This window comes from Myotis daubentonii, chromosome 10 (assembly GCF_963259705.1).
Source record: "Myotis daubentonii chromosome 10, mMyoDau2.1, whole genome shotgun sequence".
Classification (NCBI taxonomy): Eukaryota; Metazoa; Chordata; class Mammalia; order Chiroptera; family Vespertilionidae; genus Myotis; species Myotis daubentonii.
This window is the reverse complement of record NC_081849.1, coordinates 16,350,162-16,375,018: the sequence shown is the minus strand read 5'-3', so window position 1 is coordinate 16,375,018 and position 24,857 is coordinate 16,350,162.

Sequence of the window (24,857 nt, the reverse complement as noted above, 5' to 3'; positions counted from 1 at the left end):
TAATTATGATCCCCATGCCTCTATCCAGTAGAGAGTCATGCCACTCAGAAGTTCATGTTTTCTTACACTGGATTTTGCTGACCCACATTAGCATTTTCCACCTCTTGCATGAGTTTACGACCGTGACAGTCCACTTGAGTTGAGTGGGGTTTGAGTATGAGAGCTTAGTCTAATGGATGGGCATCTTTCCCAACTCCTGTGTTGAGGTGAAGGTCTTCAGACTTTTACGGCTATGTTAGTACTTGCAAGCATTGAGAGACTTTAGACACTCTACAGATTCCACTTACTTGTGAGCCATGAGTTATTCAAGTCTAAATTATAGTCAACATTGGAAAAGAGACTAACCCTGTTCTCTGTGGTTCATGTGGCATTGGTAAGTCTCTATCATAGACCCTATTTCCATTACATTGTTAAACTTAAAACATTACACAAAACAGAATATCTATATCAGCACATTTCTCCACTATCTCCTTAAGAACCATTCCTTAATATTTTACATACCATGCTCTCTTTTCTCAATTAAAAGGTTGTTGCTTAACAAAGAAAACTAAATGTAAGCTTAAAAAAAATCATAAAATGAGAATTGACATTCTTTATAAATTTTTTAGAGAAATTAAAAATCTCATGAATTAACTCGATTTATATTCATTTTGTCACATATCCTAGGTTTGGGTGCAATTCTATTAGAATCAGTGTGCTAATGGAAAAACAGATTCATGATAATTTAACTTGATCTATATTCATTTGAAATAGATTATATAAGCTTTTTAAGCAACAGTTGGAAATAAATAATGAATAAATCTACATGCTAGAGATATTTTATTTTAGTTAACCAAGTTAATCCATGGATATCTTGTTTAAGAACATGCTAAAAAAGATTAATGCATGTCTAAGTATTGTATTTATTTTTTGTCATGCAAGGTTTTTTTTTTTTTTAATTGGCCTCTCTATTAATAGGAATATCTAGGTCACACCATTAATGTTTGTTTCTAGTTTGGCATAGATTTTATTTTTATTTATTTACTTATTTTTAAATTTATCTTTATTGTTGAAAGTATTACAGATGTCACCCTCCCCACCCCCCTTGATCCCCTCTTCCCTGCCTCTCCCCAGGCCTTTCACTGCCTTATTGTCTGTGTCCATGGGTTAAGCATATATGCATGTAAATTCTTTGGTCAATCTCATATCAATGTGAGAAGTCATGAAAGTATTTTTCTTTAAAGAGTGTTGTGATAGAAAAAAGTTATACAGGATAGAATTTGATATTATCTGCTCTATATTTGTATGGCTTGAAGCCGTGGCTGACAATGGATCACTCATCAATTTAAGGAGAGAAAAATGTCAAAAATTCCAGAAATCTAATAAATGTCTATTCTTGATGGCCTCATTCCATGTTATCGCTTCTTTCTAAAGTGATACTTTTATTTTCCTAACAGATTTATAAAACAAGTGCCTTTTTTACATATGTCTCTTGTATCTTATAGCAATTGTTTTTATTTATATTAGTTTCTCCTGAAAGCTTAAATTTTTATGTCATTAAAATTATCATGTATGCTAAATTTAAATATGATTGTAAATTAATTCCATTATTTCAAAAACCATGAAACATCTTTGCTTGGTCTTTCTAGTTTTGAAAAAAATATTACTTAAAGTTATTATTTAATAAAACTGGAACATTTTTGCCACTTCTGACAAAAGAATATATTTATTTCCCATGTACATCAAATAATGAAAACTGAACAAATGCTAACAGCTACCAACCCATCAACTTTCAGCTCATGTCAGACAAAACACACATTTTTAAGAGGCAGACATATGGGCTTTATATCATGTTCATGTAGGCATTTGTGAATTAAATGCCAAAAAATGTTCTGCCCCAAAACCATAGTTACATCTTTTGTCTTAAGGAAATCCGTACACGTTAATGCATCAGGTTTCGGTAGAGTTAATATACTCCACTTAACCACAGTATATTTTGTCGTTTACTAGAAAATGTTTTACTTTTTGTTGTTGGTGGTGTTTGTGTTTTTATTGAGGTGTAATTTACACAGAATGCAAGCCATTCATTTTGTATTTTGGAAAATTTGCCACAATCGAGGTGTAGTCGAGTTCCATCATTCTCCCAATTTCACTTATGTCCCTCTTGTCATTATCCTCTCTCCCCATACGCAGTTTCTGGCATCCAAACCCCCTGAGAGACGTGGTTTTTGTCCCTATAATTTTGCCATTTTCAGAATGTCCTATAAATAAAGTCCGATACTATGTAACTTTTTGTGTCAGATTCTTTTTATTCAGCATTTCCACTTTTATTGATGCATTCAAGATTAATCAATGTTTTTATGTGTATCAGGAGACTATTTGTTTGAATAGCTGAGTAGTATTACTTCAATATATGTACCATAGTTTGTTAATCTATTCATTAGCTAATGGTTATATAGTGTGTTTCCAATTTTTGACAGTTATATAAAACTGTTATAAAAATTGAGTGTTTGTTTTTTCTTTTTACTGTAATCTTAAATCTCCATTTGGGGTGAGAAGGAATTCATAAAAATAGGAATAGCATAACAATTCACTTCTACCAAAGTATCACAATATAATTTTCTGGAGCTATTTTCCTGACAAAGCAATATGTTGCCCATGATCAAGGTACAGGTACTCTTGTCTTGTATTCTTTTTTTTTTATATTTTATTGATTTTTTTACAGAGAGGAAGGGAGAGAGATAGAGAGTTAGAAACACTGATGAGAGAGAAACATTGGTCAGCTGCCTCCTGCACATCTCCTATTGGGGATGTGCCCACAACCCAGGTACATGCCCTTGACCGGAATCGAACCTGGGACCTTTCAGTCTGCAGGCCGACGCTCTGTCCACTGAGCCAAACCGGTTTCGGCTCTTGTATTCTTATCATCTAGGAATTCCTTACCACTGTGGCTTAGGTGTAGAGCATGATCCAACATTCATTTGTGATTTGATCGTCCTCAGATTATGTAAGTGATCACAGATGCATAAAATAAAGAAGAAGGATAGTGTATTCTTTTTTAAGAGCAGCTGATCCAGACTAAACTAAATCAGTGCTATGTGAGACGAAGGAAGAGACATTTAACTGTATATGTGTAACACAAATGTGGCACTGGGTCTACGTCTTCTAAGCAATGCCGCACTCCATGTCACCTAGCACAGTGCTTTGTGCATATGGCTTCAAATAATAGTTTTCTGAAAAATAACAGCAGTGCATATATGAATACATACAGCAAAACCCCAAGGAGGAAACATCAGTGTGTCTATTACACTTCACCCTACTTCATTTCCCACATTAATAAGTCACACCCTTTGACTTACTAAATATTTTTCTATCTCCTTTCCATTTTAATTCTTCATGCTCTAATTCTTCAGACACATAATATATCTAGGAACAAGTCATTTATTTTATTACCTAAGCTAAAAACCTTTAAAATACCCCCTGATCATTTAGTTTTATTTGAGAAGTTCTTTCACAATGAAAGAAAAATACAATTAAAAGTGATGGGAAAGAAAATTAGAAATGACAGGTACAAAAAAGTAAGATTCTTTGTGATACTTAGGATATATAATGTCTTTCTTTTGAACCTAAAGTTGGTATTTCATTATCATTAATTGAAAATTATCCCCCCCAATATTAATTTTAAACAAATATTTAAAGATGCACACTGCCCTGGCCAGTTAGCTTAGTGATTAGAGCATCTGCCTGCAGACCAAAGCGTCTCAGGTTTGATTCCCAGTCAAAGGTACATACCTGGGTTGCTGGTTTGATCCCTGGCCCTAATCAGGGCACATGTGGGAGGCAACAGATTGATGTGTCGCTCTCACATCAATGTTTCTCTCTCTCTTCCTCTCTTGCTCTCGTCTGATCCCCTCTCTTACACTCTCCACTATCTTCCATTCTCTCTGAAAATCAGTGGAAAAATATCTTTGAGTGAGGATTAACAAAAATAAATAAATTACAAATAAAGATGAGGCACCAAGTTATGAGTTTACATGATATACCATGTGCCTCAATCTGACTATGTTGTAGAAAAATTGATCATTACAGGAAAAACTTATAAACAAACTAGCTATCGGTAAATTACTTAGAAACATGAGTTCCACTGAACTGATATTAACATTGGGAGAATTTGTTACAAAAAATGAGATTAGCCTGAAATCACCTTAAGGAGTTTATTATATAGAAATAAATAAATATAAAGAATTATTTTGTAAATATTCTCACCTAGGAATATTTATTGAAATATTTTTAATGATATAAAAACTATAAAAAATGTTGAGTGTTATTAGGAAGAATAGGTAAATAAATCTTATACATCCACACAATGCAGTTATTCAAAAGTATAAATTCTATTTATATTATTGGCTCAGAAGAATGCATAGGATGTATTTTTAGAGGAAAAAACCGGATTGCTTGTTAATGTATACTCTGTTACTCCATTTTTGTTAAACAAAGAAAACCTGTGAGAAAAAGAGTGAATGGGAGAGAGAGAAAAATAAAAAGAGACAGAGAGTCAAAGAAACAAATAGTTTATGCATTGGTTTGTATGACCATGTGCAAATGCAGGTTATCTCTGTTAGAAGGGTATTCAAGCATGGGGGTGTGTATCACCTTTTATCTTTCTATAATTTTGCATGGTTCAGTTGCTATAATTAACATGTCATAAAGTAGCACTGTTATAATTTACAGTCATTTAATAAGATAAAAAATTTAAATTGCTGTCTGAGAAAGCCTCAGCTTACCACTCCATCTCCAGCTTTTCTCCCTGCAGCAATTTGTAACTAATGTACCAAAAAGTTTTTTTTCTTTTTTTTAAATTGTCTGAAGATTTACACATGTCTCCTTTTTCCCCAATTGACCCCCCACCTCCAGCCATTCCCACCCTGGGCAAGCCCCCACTACCCCAGTGTCTGTGTCCATTGGTTATGCTAATATGCATGCACACAAGTCCTTTGGTTGCTCTTTAACCCTCCCTCCACCTCCCCTGCCATTTATCTCTGGACCTATTTTTGTTCATCAAATTATGTTGATCATTATATCCCACATATGAGTGAGATCATGTGATATTTATCTTTCTTCAACTGGCTTATTTTGCTTAGCATAATGCTCTCCAGCTCCATCCATGCTGTTGCAAATGGTAAAAGTTCATTCTGCAAAAAGTTTTTAACAACTATCACATTTGATAATTTAGGGACCTCTCCCCCCCAGTCTAGTTCATGGTATGAACTTCTCAAATTCTTTTGGTCTCTACATGTATACTTGCATTCATATGAACATGTGTTCATCCATATTAAATTATATGAAACTGTGGCACATATTTTTCAAATAAGTCTGTAGGTCCCTAGAATTAAAGAGTACAGGGTATGACAAAGGGAGGTTTACAGTTGTTCAGATGGAAAATAAGACAGTAATTAAAAATAAATAATAATACAAGAATAAACTCTGTTTCACATACTCACAACTGTAAACTTTTATCCCACCCTGTATTTTACAGTGGAGTCAAGTGAATGGCAGACTTTCAAGAAATTTTGATCTAGAAAATTCCCATGAATACACATAATTACAAATTGAGAAGTTTTGTTCCTCATACTTATATGCACAAACTGAGGTAGATGTAACAATGATGTGAGAAAATACGAAGCTAGCTAGTTGTATTTTAAAGCAGTATTTTTTAACCTGGAAACACACATTTATAACTAAAAATGATGTAATACAGATGTATTCTAAGCAGCCTTCTTACACTAAAACATTAATGTTGAGGTTAGGAAGTAATGAGTGTCCTATTTTCTTACCTCTTCAGAAAGGAATAAAAGGTAATAGAGATAATTTTCCAGAGCAGTTTTACTTAAATATGGAATGAAATTAAAGTACTCTACAAAGAAAAATAGAACTGTAGTATTCTTTTCCCCATCACACCAAGTGATCAGAGTTACACAACAACAACAGAAAAATAATATGCATTTCAACTATTTCTCCTTCTGAAACTGAGTTTTGGGAGCAAGGACCAGACCTCTGTGTTTCATAAATATTCTTGCTATGGTATCTTTTGTGGAACCCTATTTAATAAATATGGGTTAAAATGTCTGTTTGTAAATATTTTCAATGAGTAACCCAAGAATATAATAATCAAATAATTGCTAGTTGAGCCCTGGATGACAAAGAGCAAATACCTCCCCCCTCCACCTCTTATTTTCCCCCCCTCTGATTTCCATCAAATTTACAAATACAACTATTCTCAGTATGGGGTATTCCCATATGCAGACATAAGTATTCCATTTATTATGGAAGAATGTGGGGTATAATTGAGTGATCCCAGGGGGGTTGAAAATGGAGCTTGGTATATAAAAAGCCAATTTAAAATGATCTGCTTATATACCTCAATAACCATATGACTTGGCAACTTATAATCTGGCTTAGTAGGAGATGCTAATCATATGGCTAAGGAACTGGGAATTGATTAAGAATGTAGACTTTCCAGTCAAAGTGCTTGGGCACCTGCTTCTGCTTCACTCATTACTAGCTAGAGATGATGGTGAGTGAGTTTTTCTAAACCAGCTTCAACATTGTTGATTGCATAGCCTACTTCATAGGGTTGTAAAGAAGGTTATATAAAGGGATGATTGCAAAGTGCCTGGCAAGAAGTCAGTGGTAAAAACAGGGTGTGGCAAAATTAGGTTTACCATTGTAAGGAGTGAGTTTATAATAATACAGTTTATTCTTGTATTATTATTTATTTATTATTGCATTGTTTCCCATACAAACAACTATAAACCCACTTTCCCCCCACCTGTATACTAGTATGTTAGCCATTAATGATATTAAGTACATTTAGAACCATTTCTTGCATCCACTGAACTAGAAAAATTGTTTTGTTCTATTTCTATGTGTTCCCATTTTCTAGGTCTTGAAATTAGGAAGACCACTGTAAGACCAATGTAAGTTAAACAGTTATTTAGCTAATTCGCAGACCAGTTAGACCAAGGGAAATCGTGACCCTGAAGTAAACATACTGAAAAATACTCATTGGAACTGCCATGGTTCTTGGGAAATAGTCAAAGTTGATAGCATTCAAGCAAGATAATCCAGAGCTACCCTTGTAGCTCCTGGGGCAGTGGTCGGCAAATTCATTAGTCAACAGAGCCAAATATCAACAGAGCCAAATATCAACAGAACAACGATTGAAATTTCTTTTGAGAGCCAAATTTTTTTAACTTAAACTTATAGGTAGGTACATTGTTATTAAATTAATTAGGGTACTCCTAAAGCTTAGGAAGAGCCACACTCAAGGGGCCAAAGAGCCACATGTGGCTCGTGAGCCGCAGTTTGTCGACCACTGTCCTGGGGGATGAAAAAACAAAAACAAAACAAACAAACAAACAAAAGACCCAATTCCAGGTGATTTTAATCAATCTTTAAATTCTCTTTCTTGAGACAGTCACTGTGAGGAGTGAGGAAGTGGTTATGAAATATTTTTTAAATCTCTATTTATAATGCCCGGGAGCCAGGGAAAGAGACAGGAGAGGCACAAAGGTAACAGAGGAAGATAGAATGGGTGTAGGGGAAACTTTATTCACTTTATTAGAGGCCCATGCACGAAATTCGTGCAAGGGGCTCAGCGCCTGCCACCGTGGTGGCCACCTCTGCCTCAGCCCCCGCCACCACAGCTTCATCCGGTAGGTTGTCTGGAAGGATGTCTGGCCTAATTAGCATATTATGCTTTTATTATTATAGATATTATTCTAAGCTTATAACAGAAGACCCACTTTAAAAAAAATGCACAAGATTAAAGAAAAAAAGAGAAGGAAGAGAACCAGTGTATATGAATCAACTAATATGATCTAAGAACTCAGCTAGGGGCTTTATTTTTATTATTTTACTTCATCCTTTCATTAATTCCACAGTCAGAATAGGGTAGGTTACTCTGTGGTAACAACTCCCAGTGGCTTAAAACAGCAAGAGTTTAGATCCAGGTAATTCTCAAAGGCAGTTCTCCTCCATGTGTTGGCTCAGACTTACAACTCCATATCATGTCAACATATGCTCCCAAGACCGTCCCAGAAAAAATAAGATACTTCTATAAAGTTTCATAATGCCAATTAATGCTTCTTCCCAGAAATGACATGTTACTTCCACTCAAATTTCATTGGCCAAAGTAGGTTATAACACCATGACCAACCTTAATAGGCAAGAGCAACCTCATGTGCCCCAAAGCATAAAAGCCAGAAATTCTGGCCAGCAGCGTTGCTGCCTATCACAGAAGGAGACTTCCTAGTTTGAAGATGAGGAATCCGAGATTCAGAGACATTAACAACTTAGGCAAAAAACACCCTATTCCTCCTATATCGTAAGGGTGGGGAACCTTTTTTCTCCTAAAGGCCATTTGGATATTTATAACACCATTGGAGGGCCATGCAAAATTATCAACTTAATTATCCTGCTATATTTGGCCAAACATTTAACTAATTCATCCCTAATGCCTTGGCAGGGCCTGACCAAATGATTTAATGGGCCACCCCTGGTGTATTGGAATGCAAAACTCCTAAATCTATATTCTTTTTCATCGCATTACCTTGACTCACATACACCTTTATAGTAACAGAACACACAGAACAAACACTTTCCACTTAAATCAATGTAAAAGTGAGCAGTGTAATCCATTCCATAGCCAGATACACACAGATAAGTGGGTCAATTATCGTAAAAACCTAATATCGTAATCATGTACTTTGGGATGAGATGTTCTTATCTGTTGGTATTGAGATGAAATGTTTTCAATTTTGCAGTGTTGGTGTAGTTTCATTTGTCTTGGTTTTTGTTTTCTAAGGACTTGAGCCCTCGTGTGTCCTGAAGAGACCTCTGTTGTGCTCTCATAGCTTAGTAAAATCCATGGCACGCAGTTCAAAGCAAGTGCACCAAGGAGGCTAAGAACATATTCCAGGTTCAAGGAAGCCTTCCCCACAGTTTGAGCATGGTCTATGGATCAGTGAAGATGGTAGTTCAAAGGGACTAGTCAGTTTGGTAAAATAAGTGCCTTGGTTACCCATTAAATTGGCCTTGGTAAATAAAGTACAGAGTTTCCCTTTGATCTTGTGAAGATAGTTCAGCATGCTATACATAGTACAGAGATGAAAGTAGATGAGGCTGCTTAAAATGAAACATGCCACTGGGTGATATAAAGCTTTCAAACTCTCTTGAGCAGAAGCAGGAGTAATTGGGGGTAAGTAATGTTTTAGCTCTGCGGTATTTTCATAGGACGTTTGGCATTAATTTCAGCTTATTTTTTTATTAATATGAATAAACAATGGGCACTACAGGGAAAATATCATAAACCACTAGGCATAAATATGATCAAGGATTTATGACAGACTGCATGTATTTGTTCCCATTTCTTGAAAAATTACATCTAGCTTTCATATGATTTCATCAAGAATCCCTTGTCACGCTCCTCTCTGGCCAGGACATTACATTTTTACAATTTATTAGAAATGCCTCTGTCTACATTTTACATTTTATCTTCTCCTAGCTGGTTGACATGCCTTGTCTTGTTATTGCTGGAGGATGGCACACTAAAAGTAGAAAATGGGAAAAGTTAGATTGCTGTATTTTCCATTTTAATGACACACTTTATAGCGTCTGGTAGATTTCTCCTGGTGCATGTCCCTCCTCAAATGTCAAGTTGTATCCTAGTTTTTAAGGAATTCAGGCCATGGTTTTTGCAATGTTTAGCTTATATTCTGAGAGCTGGCATTTTAATAGAGTTTTTGAACCCAGAAGAATGAATCCTATTGGAGGAATTTTCGACAAAGGTAATAGATGGTGCGCAAGAAGTGGCCTGGACAGTGTGCAGCGAGGGGCTTCCACTGACACTCTTGTCACCTGTCTGGAAAGCTGACCCTGGTTCAGGGATAGTCTTAAGAGATACAATAATTCCTACTCCTGCTTTGTGGCAGTTTGATTTCGTTGTCTTTTCAAAAGTTTGTTGAAGAAAGCTTATTTTTTAAAATCCCTAAATTACCTGTAGAGTTTGGGCTTCCAGTATTTACGTGACTGCATTTTTCTTTGACAATTAAAGTGCCTATTTTTCAACTGGGTCATTATCTGAAACTCTTCTTTCTCTGATTTATTCCTTCCCACAGGAGGTAAAATGTCTTACCTAATAAATGACATTTGGAAGAGAGCCATTACTCTTTGCCACCCTCTCTGTCTCTGCCTCTCTTTTGCCTCTTTGTGAACCAGCCTTCCCGCAGGATGTGTACATTTTGCTCTCTCTGCTTCCCTGTAGTCGGGAGCCTGGCTGTGGGGGTGACTGGGATTGAGCAGCTGTCCCAGTGACAATTGTCCATGGGTCTAATTCAGCGGAGAAGTATTATCAGTGCTCTTAGTAGCAAGCTGTGTCTGTAGGCTAGCCTTCATCAGCAGTAAAGCTGACATTTTAATCTCCATCTGTTTGACTCTGTATTTGCCTTATAGTTAGTACCAAACTTTTGGGTAGAAGGGATGTTATCTACGAGGCTCCTCTATATCAGATTTGTCATTAATTATCAAAATCTTATATTTAGTTTCTCTTGTTCTAATTCCATACTCACCAAATAACCTTCAGATGATAACTCACCCCTTTACAAAACTCGTTTGTATGAAAATAATCTGTGCACCAGAAGATTTTAAGGGCCTGGATTCCTTACCAGTTAGATTTCTTTTTGTAAATTAAAATATTGGCAGTTTGTTTTGATACTTTACTTCCGTAAGCCTGGTTGTTAATGTTCATTTGCCCTTAAGAAATGAGTCTGTCAATAGACTGACCTTGGAAGTGGTGAGCTCCAAGACATTTCAGAATCCAATATGGTTTTAGTGTTAGAAGAGTTAGGCACTTTCATGAATGCAAGAAAATGCAGATTGCCTTATATTCAAACTAGAGGCCTGATGCATGAAATTCAAACACTCGTGGGGGGAGGTCCCTCAGCCCAGATTGTTTGAGGGCACAGGCCAGGCCGAGGGACCCTACTGGTGCAACAATGGGGGGAGGGGGAGGCGAGGAGGGACGCGGGAGGTTGCCCAGCTGGGGAGGGACTGTGAGAGGGCTCCAGCGCCTGTGGGGCCTGTCTCGCTCAGTCCGGATTGGCCGGATCCCAGCAGCAAGCTAACCTACCGGTTGGAGCTTCTGTTGCCTTATATTCAAATGTCTTTGCACCTGGATGTGAATACATTTAGTTGTCTTAAGAACTAAGAAAGCAAAACTAAGGAAAGCAAAAATCCAATGAAAAGGTATGGCCATCTGGTGGGAGTTAGAGAGTCTAACCTGACTTTAAAACTACATAATGATGTGATGGATTCAATTCTAATGAATACGAGCCACATGAAGTTTCCTCCTTTCACTTTTGAAGTACTCGATACAGTCTGCTATAATCTACAGGGTTAAGTATGTTCCGTCCCTATCACAGACAGGACCCAGTCTTATTCTAGGAGTAGCCTCAGGTCATTGAGAAGCTGAGAAGGCAGCAATCATATTGGGCTATAACACTTAAAATTTGTGAGATGGTTTATTTTCTTTGAGGAAAAGAATTTTCATATCTGGGGAGATCAAAATTAATTGTAGAAATTTTTAAGAGGATCAAAATGTAATACTATTTTTACATTAATTAATGTATGCATACTTGCTATTTTAAGTATCTATAATATATGAGACATTAACCTGTTAGACTAACAGATCAACCTTGTAACACCATTTTAAAATGTCTAATTGGGAACTGATTTAGAATTGTGTATCTAGACTGAACATAATTAATTTTACGTGTAATACCTGGAGAAAAGAGAACTTGAAATTATTTTAAAAGTTTCACTTATTAATTGTATAAGTATTGTTTAAATACTTGAGGAAATTTGTTAATTTATATATACATAGAAAATGATTATGTTAAATCTGTTAATGCAATTAAAAATGTTAAAAGGAGTTTAATTAACAAGGTTCCAGATAGTGATTAAAGCCACCTTTAAAGTGACTGAAAATTTGCTAGCTTTATAATGGAAGAATAAGGTTTATAATATGAACTGAAAACTCTAAAGAACTAATCCTTTTTTTTACTTCTAACTATAATAGTAAATTGAACATTTTAAAACTAACAATCTATTAATTTTTTTCACATAAAAACCGGTCTGGAGGAAGCAAATCTCTCATTTAATAGGAATTACTTCTAGTATCAGGCACAAATCAAGCTTTCAGTATGAAAGAGTTGAGGCCAGTGTCTAGAGCAGGCCGTGGTAATTCACTAGAGAATGCCAACCAAGGCTGGCCCTTTGGATGATAGGGAACTGACCTTTAACATACCTCATTCTGACCGCATTATTGGTAATGCCCTTCCTTTTTTTGGAACTTCTACAACTTTTAGTGCTTTATTAAAATGTTATTTCCCTAAAGTACTGAATATTTAAATTATAACTGTCATTGAGATTAAAAAACACATTTTTAAGTAATCAGAGGTTTTTATGGTTCTCAAGCAAGTCACCTCTGGTAATAATGAAAACAGACTTGTGTCTTTAATAATAGAACTTACCTAAATTTGTAATGACTTTATGAGTTTGCTCTTCAAAAAAGCCTTTGCTCCTTCTTTAGACCCCCCTGTGGTATATAAATAGATGATTATTTATCAATGCAAATAGGGTTTGGGAACCAGACAGATCTGGGTTTGAATTATAGTTCTGGCTTAAACTAGTCTGATTCCTTGAGCAAGATATTCCACCTCTTAGTGGAATTATCTGTAAATTGAGGATCATAATACCTAACATATAGAGTTGCTGTAAAGCTTGGAGATATTATATAAAGAGAGTTGACACACAACTGGTCCTCAAGGAATCAAATAAGATTCCGATGGATAGTATGAACACAAGGCTGTGCATGTGTTGGTAGGTGAGAAAGAGTTAATTTCTGCAGCAGGTTGAGTATGTGTATGTGTATGTGTATGTGTATGTGTGAAGGAGCAGCTGCCTTGACAATATGCTGCTGCAGGGAATCATGGCTGGCTGCCAAAGCAGGCTCCAAAGACCCTTGTGCTATGTTAGGCAATGGTCTGCATAGTGTAAATGATACCCTGCAAGAACTCTAACTTCAGACTTCATGGTGTTGAAGACCTGCCTCATACAATCTCCCAGAGATCATAGGTCCTAGACCCCAGTGGAGTGAGAAAAATCCCTAAGCCCAACAATTGCCCTTATAGATTTCAGGCTGCCTTCTTAATTCCTAAGGTTTCCTTCATTCATCTACCAGCCACATGCCCATGTGTTAGTTTCACTCACACAGCCAGTGGATGCTTGGGGTTTTTTCCCCTCCCATGATTATTTGAGGCAAAATACCAGACTTTGAAACTCTTGTGAAAACTATAAAAAAGTTGCCTTCTATATGCTGTTGTGGTTGATGTAATTTTGAAAGTGGCATTTTATATCAGGCTCCAACTCTAAACAATTTTAATAGGATGATCTAGGAGAGGAAGGGAGAGAGAGATAGAGATATCAAAGATGTTGACAATATTTGGAGGCAAAAGGAGTGAGTTTTTTTTTTTTGGAGCACTATATTAAAGGGAAACAATCTTATCCTTTGACAACCTTACTGAATTTCACTATTTTTTAATGAAGTCTTTGAATATCTAAAGACACCTTGTAAATGGAATAATAGATATGGACTCTAATGAGAAACAGAAGAAAACTGATGACTAATTCCTTAAAGTAAAGAACATTGAAATAAATTCTTTACTATCATCCCAAATACTCTTTGTTGATATCTTATGTTTTGTATGCCAAAAGTCAAAATTGTCCAATTGACAAACTGTTCCATTGAACCCTTCCCAATCTAGCTAGAAGAAACCAAGTCTTTTAGGCATTAAAATATATGTTGATTGCCCTAGCTGGTTTGGCTGAGTGGATACAGCTTTGGCCTGCGGATTGCAGGGTCCCAGGTTCAATTCCAGTCAGGGGCACATGCCCAGGTTGCGGGCTTGAGGCAGCTGCTCAGTGGTTCTCTCTCATCATTGATGTTTCTATCTCTCTCTTCCTCTCTGAAACCAATAAAAATATATTTGAAATATATATATATATATATGTATATATGTTGATTGACTAACTTTAAATTGCCTTTAAGAGTTAGTTATACTTCTTATCATGATGTAGATTTTAATTGGGTAAGACAATGACTTTTGGTTGTGTTATTTTAGAGAAGTTAGTTTTTAAAAAAATATATTTTATTGATTTTTTACAGAGAGGAAGGGAGAGGGATAGAGAGTTAGAAACATCGATGAGAGAGAAACATCGAATAGCTGCCTCCTGCACACCCCCTACTGGGGATGTGCCCGCAACCACGATACATGCCCTTGACCGGAATCGAACCTGGGACCCTTCAGTCCCCAGGCTGACGCTCTATCCACTGAGCCAAACCAGCTAGGGCGAGAAGTTAGTTTTTTAATTTGAAAAATATGTTTACAGAATGCATATAGACTGTTCTTAATCACTGAGGAGATTAACAATAGAGTCTGTTTTTAAAGAGGTTTCAGTCTAGTGAAGAATATAGACCAACAAATAATTATCATACGAATTTACATGTTAAAAGAGATTACACAGGTGTATGGCAGCATCAGCAAGGAGCACTTAATTTAACTTGGGGCTATCAGAGAGTTCAGTTTTAAACCTACTGTGTTGAAAATGTGAGTTGTCTGTAGAAGCTGGATGTATAGTATTATGATTTTGAAGTAATAAATAAAGGCTTTCAGGGGTGGGCAAACTTTTTGACTCGAGGGCCACAATGGGTTCTTAAACTGGACCGGAGGGCCGGAACAAAAGCATGGATGGAGTGTTTGTGTGAACTAATATAAATTCAAAGTAAACATCATTACATAAAAGGGTACGGTCTTTTTTTTTTTTTTTAGTTTTATTCATTTCAAACGGGCCGGATTCAGCCCGCGGGCCGTAGTTTGCCCACGGCTGGCTTAGATGGAGCTCTAGGAACTATTCACAATCATGAAAAAATCAAATGTCTCTGAGAAACATTTTTCACTCATGCCATGTCATTCCTTATGATTAATTCCAAGTGTACATGAAAATGCAGTTGAAATATAAATATTATTTAGGGAGGCTTAGGAATGAACAAAAACAGACTGTTAACGGTAGATTTGGCCAGGAAAATATAGAAGTAAAGCAAAGTCTCAGAAGAGTATTATGTCTGAGTTGGAAAGAACCTTTTCTTTCTTTTTTAGAAACACTTTCATTTATTTATGTATTTACCTTTAATTTTTTTATAAAGAATTTTTTGATTACTTCCTACAATCAAATACAATCTATACAATTAATAAAAATCAATTAAGTTATTAAAATGATGAAAGTAATAACAACTTGGTCATAACATTGATATAAAAGGGTCCAACTGAGAGACTGCCATTTTCTTGACTAGAATGGATTTGATGTATATTTTGCAGTAGAATTGTTAGAACTTCCCATTAGAGTGAATACAGTGTTGAGGTAAGAGAAAAGAACAAACCAAGGAAAAACATCTAGGTTTTGGGTTTAAAAATGAATGCGCTGTGATTCCACTTTAAGCGAGAAGTGGCGTGGTGCTCCATTGCTGGGAATTCCATTTTGCACACATGAAGCTTGAGATATCCTGTAGGTTGGATACTCAAACCTGGAGTTCCCAGGAGAGGGAGTCTGGGCTAGAGATGTACTTATACGTGTCCAGATATAAATGTAACTTATAAGCCTGAGAACTAATTGAGATTGTGTAAGGAAAGGAAGAGTCTATTGAAGGAAAAGAAAAGGGGGGAAAATAGCGAAAAGAGACAGAATAGCTCAGGAAATGTAGCTGCTTCCCATTCCATCATTTCCCAGTGCCCTGCAGGGAGAAAGAGCTCTTGAAATTAATCCTGCTCTTTCCTGGGTTAACTTGGTGGAGTAGGGAGGGGACAGTAGAGGCACATAGGAAAGCCTTAAATAGAAGCAGCTGCTAACTCTTCTGGGTGGTAATTCGATGACTATTTATTTAGATTCAGTAGAATAATTTTGTTGAGTAGATGAAATAGTTTAAAGTATTTTCATGCTGACTGTATATGCCTTTATGTCTTCCCAATTAAAAAAAATTGCATGGGTAGATTTACAGAAGGGCATTTACTGGTACAATTGAGATGTTCTTAGGATATGAAAGACTTGAATATGCCCTATGTTCAGTATACATTAGTCCAATGAGCAAATGTAAGTGTTAAAATTCTAAAGACTATACACCTATTGATAGGAACGATCATTTCTATTTGTACTTTCCATGTTGTTATTAAATAAGATGGATTTATATTGATAATTTAAATATATTATGTCTGAGTTAGTAAGTGAGTTTTGGTTGGTAGTTAAAGGAAAGCAAAAATTTAATAAACCAATGAGAGTTTAAACATTATTATTTTATGAGCTAAGAAGCTTTTCTTCATCTCCTTATTTAGCCTGTAAGCATGGGTACTTTTTTCCCCTTTCTTCTTTCCCCCTAAGGAATGAAAGAGATGAAAATCTAAAGCATCTCTGTTATGGTCTGCACTGAAGTTACTAAGTTAAAAAACAAGTTCAGCAAGTTTTAAAGAAAAGACCTGTTAGCTAAGTAGAAGGCAAATATTTTCATTAGTGCTGAGTGGGAAGGGAAAGTTTCATGTGACACATCAATGTTCTATCACTTCTCACCTGAAGCCCTTTTACCTCAAAGGAGAGGGAGAAAACAAAATGATGAATTTAAAATGAGAGTTTACATCAGCAAAATATTTTTTTCTCTTATCATGCAGAAAGAAGAGATGGTGTTGTTTTATTCAGCACCTCTGTACTTTTTCTTGTGAAATAGAAACACATACAATTATTTTGGATATGTTTTTGACTAGCATGGAGCAATTAAGGATAACAACTCAGAAGAAAATGCTAAATGTAGCAAGGAATATTGGGAAAGGAAGTATATTCAGTATATTCTTGTAGCTCACCCCATTGTGTGCATGTGGTGATCAAACAGATTTCATCTCCTGAAATCATCTCATACCTAGATAGTGCCCTGAAGGCGTTGTTTAACTCCAAGAGGAGATGGGCTTTTTGAAACAAGGCCCCTGGAGCTGACAGGAATTTCTCACAACAGTGGTTTTAGCCCCAGGAATTCAACCTGGAAAGGGGAGAGTACAGATGTTCCATGTTAGACCTGTGGATATAATTATTAATGAATAGAATGGATTTCTGCTAGTTCTGGTAACTTCCATCCAGCTCCAAAGGAAGTTTGCCCCAAGAAATTCATCAAGAGCTCACATGAAAAATTTCTACCGGAAAATACTGGGATGCCAAACCACTCTGACCGTGAACCTATGAAAAGAACTGTTGTTATACTTGGCTGGAGGAGGACCAACCACCTCTCTCATACACATCCTTCCTCTTCAACTGAGGAAGGCGTGGAAAAGACAGTGGGAAGGAAGGAGGCAATGCAGTCATGCCATGATTTGCTTCCTTCACCAGGAGAAACAGGAGACTTGAAATGGAGGTCAACAGTGACAACGGAAGTTGAGTCACTCTATTGGCATCTGTGTCTGTGGAACAAATTTCTAATGGTATCCAGAGACTGGGTATGGACATTGTTGAAGGAAAGAAGAGCCTAAAAGCTTGTAGCTTAAAAACAAAAAAATAACAACACTATGGTTATTATATCATCCTTTCCCCCTGCAAACATATTGTCTCATGCTGGTGAAAACTGGCAGCAAATTTCATTCAGACATTATACTTAAAATATTTGATATACATCTACAAGAGTACACGTTCCAAAGTCTTGAAAACAGATCTCATAGATCATTGTTTCTATTCAACTGAGAATCTCAGATGTACTTGCACTGGGCTGTTATTGATTATTGCTGTGCTAATTATTTTGTGAAGAATGTCAAGTCATAAAATCATGTAATATTGTCATGTTTATCTTATAAAAAAAGAATAATAGGATACGTGAATCATGATTTATGGTCTTGAATCTGAATTAACAGGAAATTAGTAATGACCAATTAGCATAAATTTATAAAGTCAATTATGCCTACTATTAATGTCCAATGTACGAAAAATTATAGGAGTAAGTATGAATGTGGATACATAATACAATTACATGTTTTAATCACAGCCATCTTCAGATTGAAAGACAAAGGAAGAATAAGAAAGAAAGCAAATTTAACATCTCTAATACTTAGATACACTTAAAACATGAGTATTTGATTTATATAACATGAGGACCATATCAAAAGTTCTCTTGGAAATAGGTATTTTTAATCAATGATAATTTGTAAACTACTATTGTGAACCTAAACCTAACTTTGAACCTTGACAACTGAGATGTGATTTGTCATAATAGTTCAGTTTTTATAAAACACTGAACTATTGTTATCAATAGAATTGAAACACACTCTTCATATCAGTACTTGGTCTTTAGATTTAAGAAAAGGATGTTAGATCATTAATATTTTGCCCTAAAAAATTGGTATGGGTAGTAATTTTTGTACTAATTAAGCAGGACAGAATTTTAAACATGTGATCAAATGGCTCAATGTTAGAATTATAACTAGTGGCCCGGTGCACAAATTTGTGCACATTGAAAGAAAATTAATTAGAAGAAATATTTTAATATTGCTATTTGCCCTTTATAATAGAAGTGCCAACCAAATGCATGATCTGCAATGACAGGTCAAAATACACTCATGTGATTGGTGCCAGTGAGAGCTTTATATGTATCACACATGCGCGAGTCAACTTAGCCTTTTATATACTGTATATACTAGAGGCCAGATGCACGAAATTCATGCAAGAGTAGGCCTTCCTTCCCCTGGCTGCCAGCACTGGCTTCCCTCTGGCCACTGGCAGGAATCCAGGACCCGGGCTTCCCTTGCAGCCCCAGCTTCGTCTGTAAGGTCATCCAGAAGGACATCTGGTCTAATTAGCATATTATGCTTTTATTATTATAGATAGGATAAGCTTGCTTAATTAGACCCGATTTCTGATGTAGCCAAACTTTTTCCAGCCCAGTGAAGCACCCCAACTTCTCTTTCAGATAATTGTCAGCAACACAGCAGTAAATATTAACATAAAGCAGATTATTATTGTAGATCAGTCAGGAAGAACAAAAGGTAAAGTATTTAACTGCAGCAGTGTTTGACTATATTCTGCATGGTGAGAAAACCTGAAGTCATTTTCAAGGTCCACCATTTCTTACTTCTTCTCAGTCGGGTCAAGTTTCTAAACTTTCTAAATCTCCATTTTCTGGCTAATTAAAAGAAAATAGGATTCCACTGAGTCTCCTATGTACCTACTCCAGGACTTCTGTGAGGATCAAATGAGATGAGACACAGGAAAACTCTTCATAGACATTTGGTTACAGTGTAAAATGTTTCCACCTGGCTATAAAGCAAGTCGTGTGCCCCAACCAGTTTGGCTCAGCCTGCAGACTGAAGGGTCCCAGGTTTGATTCCGGTCAAGGGCATGTACCTTGGTTGTGGGCACATCCCCAGTAGGGGGTGTGTAGGAGGCAGCTGATCAATGTTTCTCTCTCATTGATGTTTCTAACTCTCTATCCCTCTCCCTTCCTCTCTGTAAAAAATCAATAAAATATATTTTTTAAAAAACAACTTCAGGGTTTTTGGCTCAGGAAAAATCTGGATTACAAACTCAATGTCAGAATTCATACTTTTTTTTACACTTATCAGCGAAAAAAATCTCATTTATATTTATGGACTAACTCCCCAAATCAAGTCTTCAGTCCACTAAAGTGCAAAGAACTTTCCTTCTACCAATTAGCTTTCTTAAGTTACTAGATGGACAATTTTTTAAACTAGAAACAGAAAGGCTAAATTTCAGTCTTCTGCATCCAAGTTCAATGGTAATTTCACATACTATACAGGCTTGATACAAAATTAGATACAAAATTAAAATTGATCTGCTAAAAGTAAAATTCCTTTCAAATATTTTTAGGGTCTTTTTTTTTCAAAAGTTTTTATAGTTCAGTAATACTTTCATGATTAGAGGCCACTGATCTCAGAACTTTAGCTACACAGAACATAGACAAATAAACACGCACACACACACACACACACACACACACACACACCCGATGCTTAACATCAAATCTTTATGCAAAACAGACAGCACAGAATCCTTACACTGAAGCTCATGGATTGTCTAGACCAGTGGTCGGCACTCATTAGTCAACAGAGCCGAATATCAACAGTACAAGGATTGAAATTTCTTTTGAGAGCCAAATTTTTTAAACTTAAACTATATAGGTAGGTACATTATAATTAACTTAATTAGGGTACTCTTAAGCTGGCCTTTGCTAAAATCGTCCTCAATCTGATTGAGGTACGTTCGCTAAGGGCGACCCCTTCCAACTCTCCCATGCACACTCGTCTTTTTTTTTTTTTTAATATATTTTATTGATTTTTTACAGAGAGGAAGGGACAGGGATAGAGAGTTAGAAACATCGATGAGAGAGAAACATCGATCAGCTGCCTCCTGCACACTCCCCACTGGGGATGTGCCCGCAACCAAGGTACATGCCCTTGACCGGAATCGAACCTGGGACCCCTCAGTCCGCAGGCCGACGCTCTATCCACTGAGCCAAACCGGTGCTGGCCACACTCGTCTTGTATACTTGTTTCATCTATCTCTTTTCATTCATCCTCTCTATATGTCCAAACCATCTCAACATACCTTTCTCAATCCTTGACACTACATCTTCTTTCACTCCACAATGTTCCCTAAAATTAACTTAATAAACTTTACTTAAAGTTTTAAGTCTTAGTTAAACTATAGGTACATTGAATAAAACTTCTTCAAAATAGACTCGCCCAGGCCGAAAACTGATTTCTGCGCATGGGCCACGAAGTTTCAATCACACTGTTCGTGCGCGCCCGCACGTGGTATTTTGTGGAAGAGCCACACTCAAGGGGCCAAAGAGCTGCATGTGGCTCGTGAGCTGCGGTTTGATGACCACTGGTCAGACTCTCATTAGAGGATATTTTCTGATTTTGAACTCTGTTCTATCATTTCAGTTCTCCTGATTTTCCCCCCAGAATAGATTAGAAAATTGTTTCTTTGCTTTTGACAGAAGAGAGAACGGGAATAGGGAAGGGGAAAGCTTTGTAACTTGATGCAAACACACTATGACCAGCAAAAGTAACAAAGAGGCCAGAAAAATCCAGCACAAAATGTCACGTTACAAACTCACTCAAAAGAGAAGCTAATAACCTGCCTACTTTCATAAGCTATGAGATCAGCCCTGAAAAGAGACTTTCATGTATTTGCCATTAAAATTTGAGCATGCTTAGGCAGAACGAAAATAAAGATACAACTATTCAAATCCCTACAGGTCAATAGAGAAGGGCTGGGACAGTGCCCCAGCTCTAGGGCTTGAGGTACCTGTCTGAAAGATCAACGCAAACTCAAGTTTGCTTCTTGCAGACTTTAGAACCCAAGGTGTTCCAACTCTGTGTATGTGAATCTGTGTGTGTGTGTGTGTGTGTGTGTGTGTGTGTGTTGGAGAGTGATAATGGTATGTGTGTTGGGGGTGGGGGTGCTAATGATCCACAACATCATGAAAGTTCCAGATTAAGCAGGTTCCACCTTGTGGTGGTTTAAAGGTTCAGTCTTAACAGGTCCTGGAAAAGTAAGAAGGCAAATCAAATACAGGAAGCAAGATCTAGCTTCTGGAGAGAGAGGGATTAGGAACAGTATTAGGCATAGCCAGAAGATGAGGTTTGGGGAAGAAATTTTTGATTCTAAACAGGATTTTAAATCTGAATATCAGACAGGGAAAGCTGAGGAGGAGCCCAGATCACTGCTGAATAGGTAGGGTGGGGCCAACAGGGCCAGGCTTCAGTGGGGGCAAGAGGATCCTGAAAGCCCTGGCAGCCAATAGGCTTGTCCTCCCTGTTATGCCATCTGCACTGCGATGTTAGGGCTGTGTCAGCACCAAGTGGGGATGAGCATGCTCGAAGAGGGCATCAGGAATCCAAAGACACTGCTAAGGAAGACAGGAGCCAGTGTCTTTGATGAGGCAGGCTTGTGGCATCTTCCTCTCCTCCTCGAACCTCCCAGTCCCTCCTTTCCCCTCCCTCCCCTCCTTCCTTTTTCTTTCTTCTTCCTTCCTTCCTTCCTTCCTTCCTTCCTTCCTTCCTTCCTTCCTTCCTTCCTTCCTTCCTTCCTTCCTTCCTCCCTCCCTCCCTCCCTCCCGCCCTCCCTTTCTCTCTTTCATACAATTATTACTTTATGACCTATAATTATTTTCTTAGCCCATTACAGCCTTGCTCCCACCCACTCCTTTGTGTTACCATTGGTAAACATGTTACATTTCTATATGTTATAGGCCCATAATACATTATGTATATGATGTCTAATATGTGTGTATATATCATTATTATATACTAGAGGCCCGATGCACAAAATCTGTGCAAGAGTAGGCCTTCCTTTCCCTGGCTGCTGGCACTGGCTTCCCTCTGGCACCCGGGATCCCGGCTTCCCTTGCAACCCCGGCTTGGGCTGGAAGGTCTTTCAGTCTAATTAGCATATTATGCTTTTATTATTATAGAATATAATGTATTTCTATATAAATATAAAATGTATTATTTGGTCTAGAACATAGAGTAACATTTGGTTCTTATTTACAGCGAACATAGAGAGTAATATTTGGTTCTTATTTACAGCGTACCTTTTTACTGATATTATCTATGTGATGTGACATTGCCATCATGCCTTCCTTTACTTCTTTAGTCATCGTGCCCTTTGTGCTGTGAACATATTTATAATGGCTACTGTGAAGTAACTTTCTTTTAGATCCAACATCAGGTCACTGTCACAGCAGTTCCTGCTGTTGGCTTTGTGTCTGTGTGTGTGTGTGTGTGTGTGTGTGTGTGCGTGTGTATGAGTCGTATCTTCCTGTTTCTTTTCAGGCCTCAACCTTTTTCGTTGTTGTTGTTGGAAACTGGACATTTTAGATAACATATTGCAGCAACTCTAGGTACAGGTCACCCGCTCTTCCTTCCAGACTTGTTTATGCGATTTGCTTGTGTGGTGATTGGGTGGATTGCTCTAGTGAAGTCTATTTCCCCCATGGTGTTAAGCTTCTATGCTGCTCCTCAGGGAGGCACAGATTTGCAGATGCCACAGCCACCCTGGTAGCCAGAGGGTTTCTAATATTTGTTTTTGAGTTCCATGTCATGCTGCTACTGAAATCCTTTCAGTCAAAGGCAGCTATGATTGTCAGCTTGATACTCTGAGAGGGAAGGAATCTTTTTCTGCAAATGGTCACCCTTCAAAGAAAAGAATACCATTCTTGAGATGACAAGAAGGTCCATAAATTGACTCAGAACTCTGAAAGAATTGTTCCCTCCTCCCCCATCCAAGAGTCCCCAGAGTGATTACAAGGGAAAACATGTTGACACGCTGCTTTTGAAATGGAATTTTGGACTGGAACCCGGATTCTTTGTCCATCAGAGTCGAAGAATGAATCCATGGACAGAAGGTGGTATAGCAAAGGTGGAGATTTATTAAAAAACAAGTACAGGCTCCCATGTAGAGAGAGGGAAAGAGTCCCACAGTTCTCCGACGTGGGGAAGGGGAAAGGGTCCCACTGAGTTCCTTTTCCCTGTGGCTTATAAAGGCTGCAGAGCCTGGTGCCTTGATATCCCCTCTGATGAGTCACTATTCCCTTGGACTGGTTACTATAGTACCTCCTGGGCTCAAAGGTCAAACCTTACATGAGACATGTGAGGTTCTCCCCTCATCCTTCCTTACTGTTTTTCTATTCCCTTTGGGCTTTCTTCTCCTCCTTCTGAATGAAGGGCTTCCTTCTCTTTATTTTGTAAATATAGACCTTTTGCTGTTCCCAGCTCCCTCATTCTATGGAAATGTACCTGTTGCAGCTTTTCAGCTCCCCTGTTCTATGGAGATATACCTCCTGCTGCTCTGCAGCCCTATGCTTCCTTCATGGTCCCCCTAATTTCCAAAATTTCTAAAATTTCCTAAAACCTGTGTTTTTCACCCCCCAAAATTCCCATTTCACTTTGCTTTCAGACTTAGAGGCTCAGTCCATTCTATTTAAACCTCAAAGGACAGTGTGACTCCAGCTACATGTAGGCCATACTATATGTAATACTCATGCCCACTTAGGAGGTGGGTATGCGGGTGAGGAAACTGAGGCTTACAGAGGTGAGGAGGTGAGGTCATTTGTTCATCATCACCCTTCTAGCAAGCGGTGAAGGCAGCATTCAAATCTAGGTCCGACTTCAAAATGCCTGCTGTCGTTGGCTGTATTATTCTTCTGCTCATGTCAAAACCTGTCAGTGGCCGCCGTTGCTTCTGAATAAAGTGCAAACTCCTAGGCTCAGCATCTAAGATCTTCCTTAATCTGGAAACCACAAATGTTTCTAATCTTCCCAGTATGACTCGTAAAACTGGAGATGAGAGGACTTTCTCTGAGACTGTGGCTCTTGTTCTACAATCTTGCTTTTCAAGGAACCTGCCTTCAAGTCCCTGGCCCCACCTCACCCAGTAAGCCTTGGGCAGAGTGACTCAATCACCTGGGCATGGAGAAGGTCTTTGCTTGCTTTCCCTGCTTTTTTTTCTTCTTTTTCTTCATTATTTTCCCCCTGCCATGTCCTATGACACTGAGTTCTGTCTGTCTGCCAAGGCACCTGCCTGCCACCCTTTGCAGGGCCTCTCTGATGCGGCCATCTGTCTTCGTGCTGAGCTTTGCACCTCACACTAGCCAACACACTCCCCTCGTCCCTGGTTCCGCTCCACTGCCTGGATTTGCATAGCCTTTCGATGGG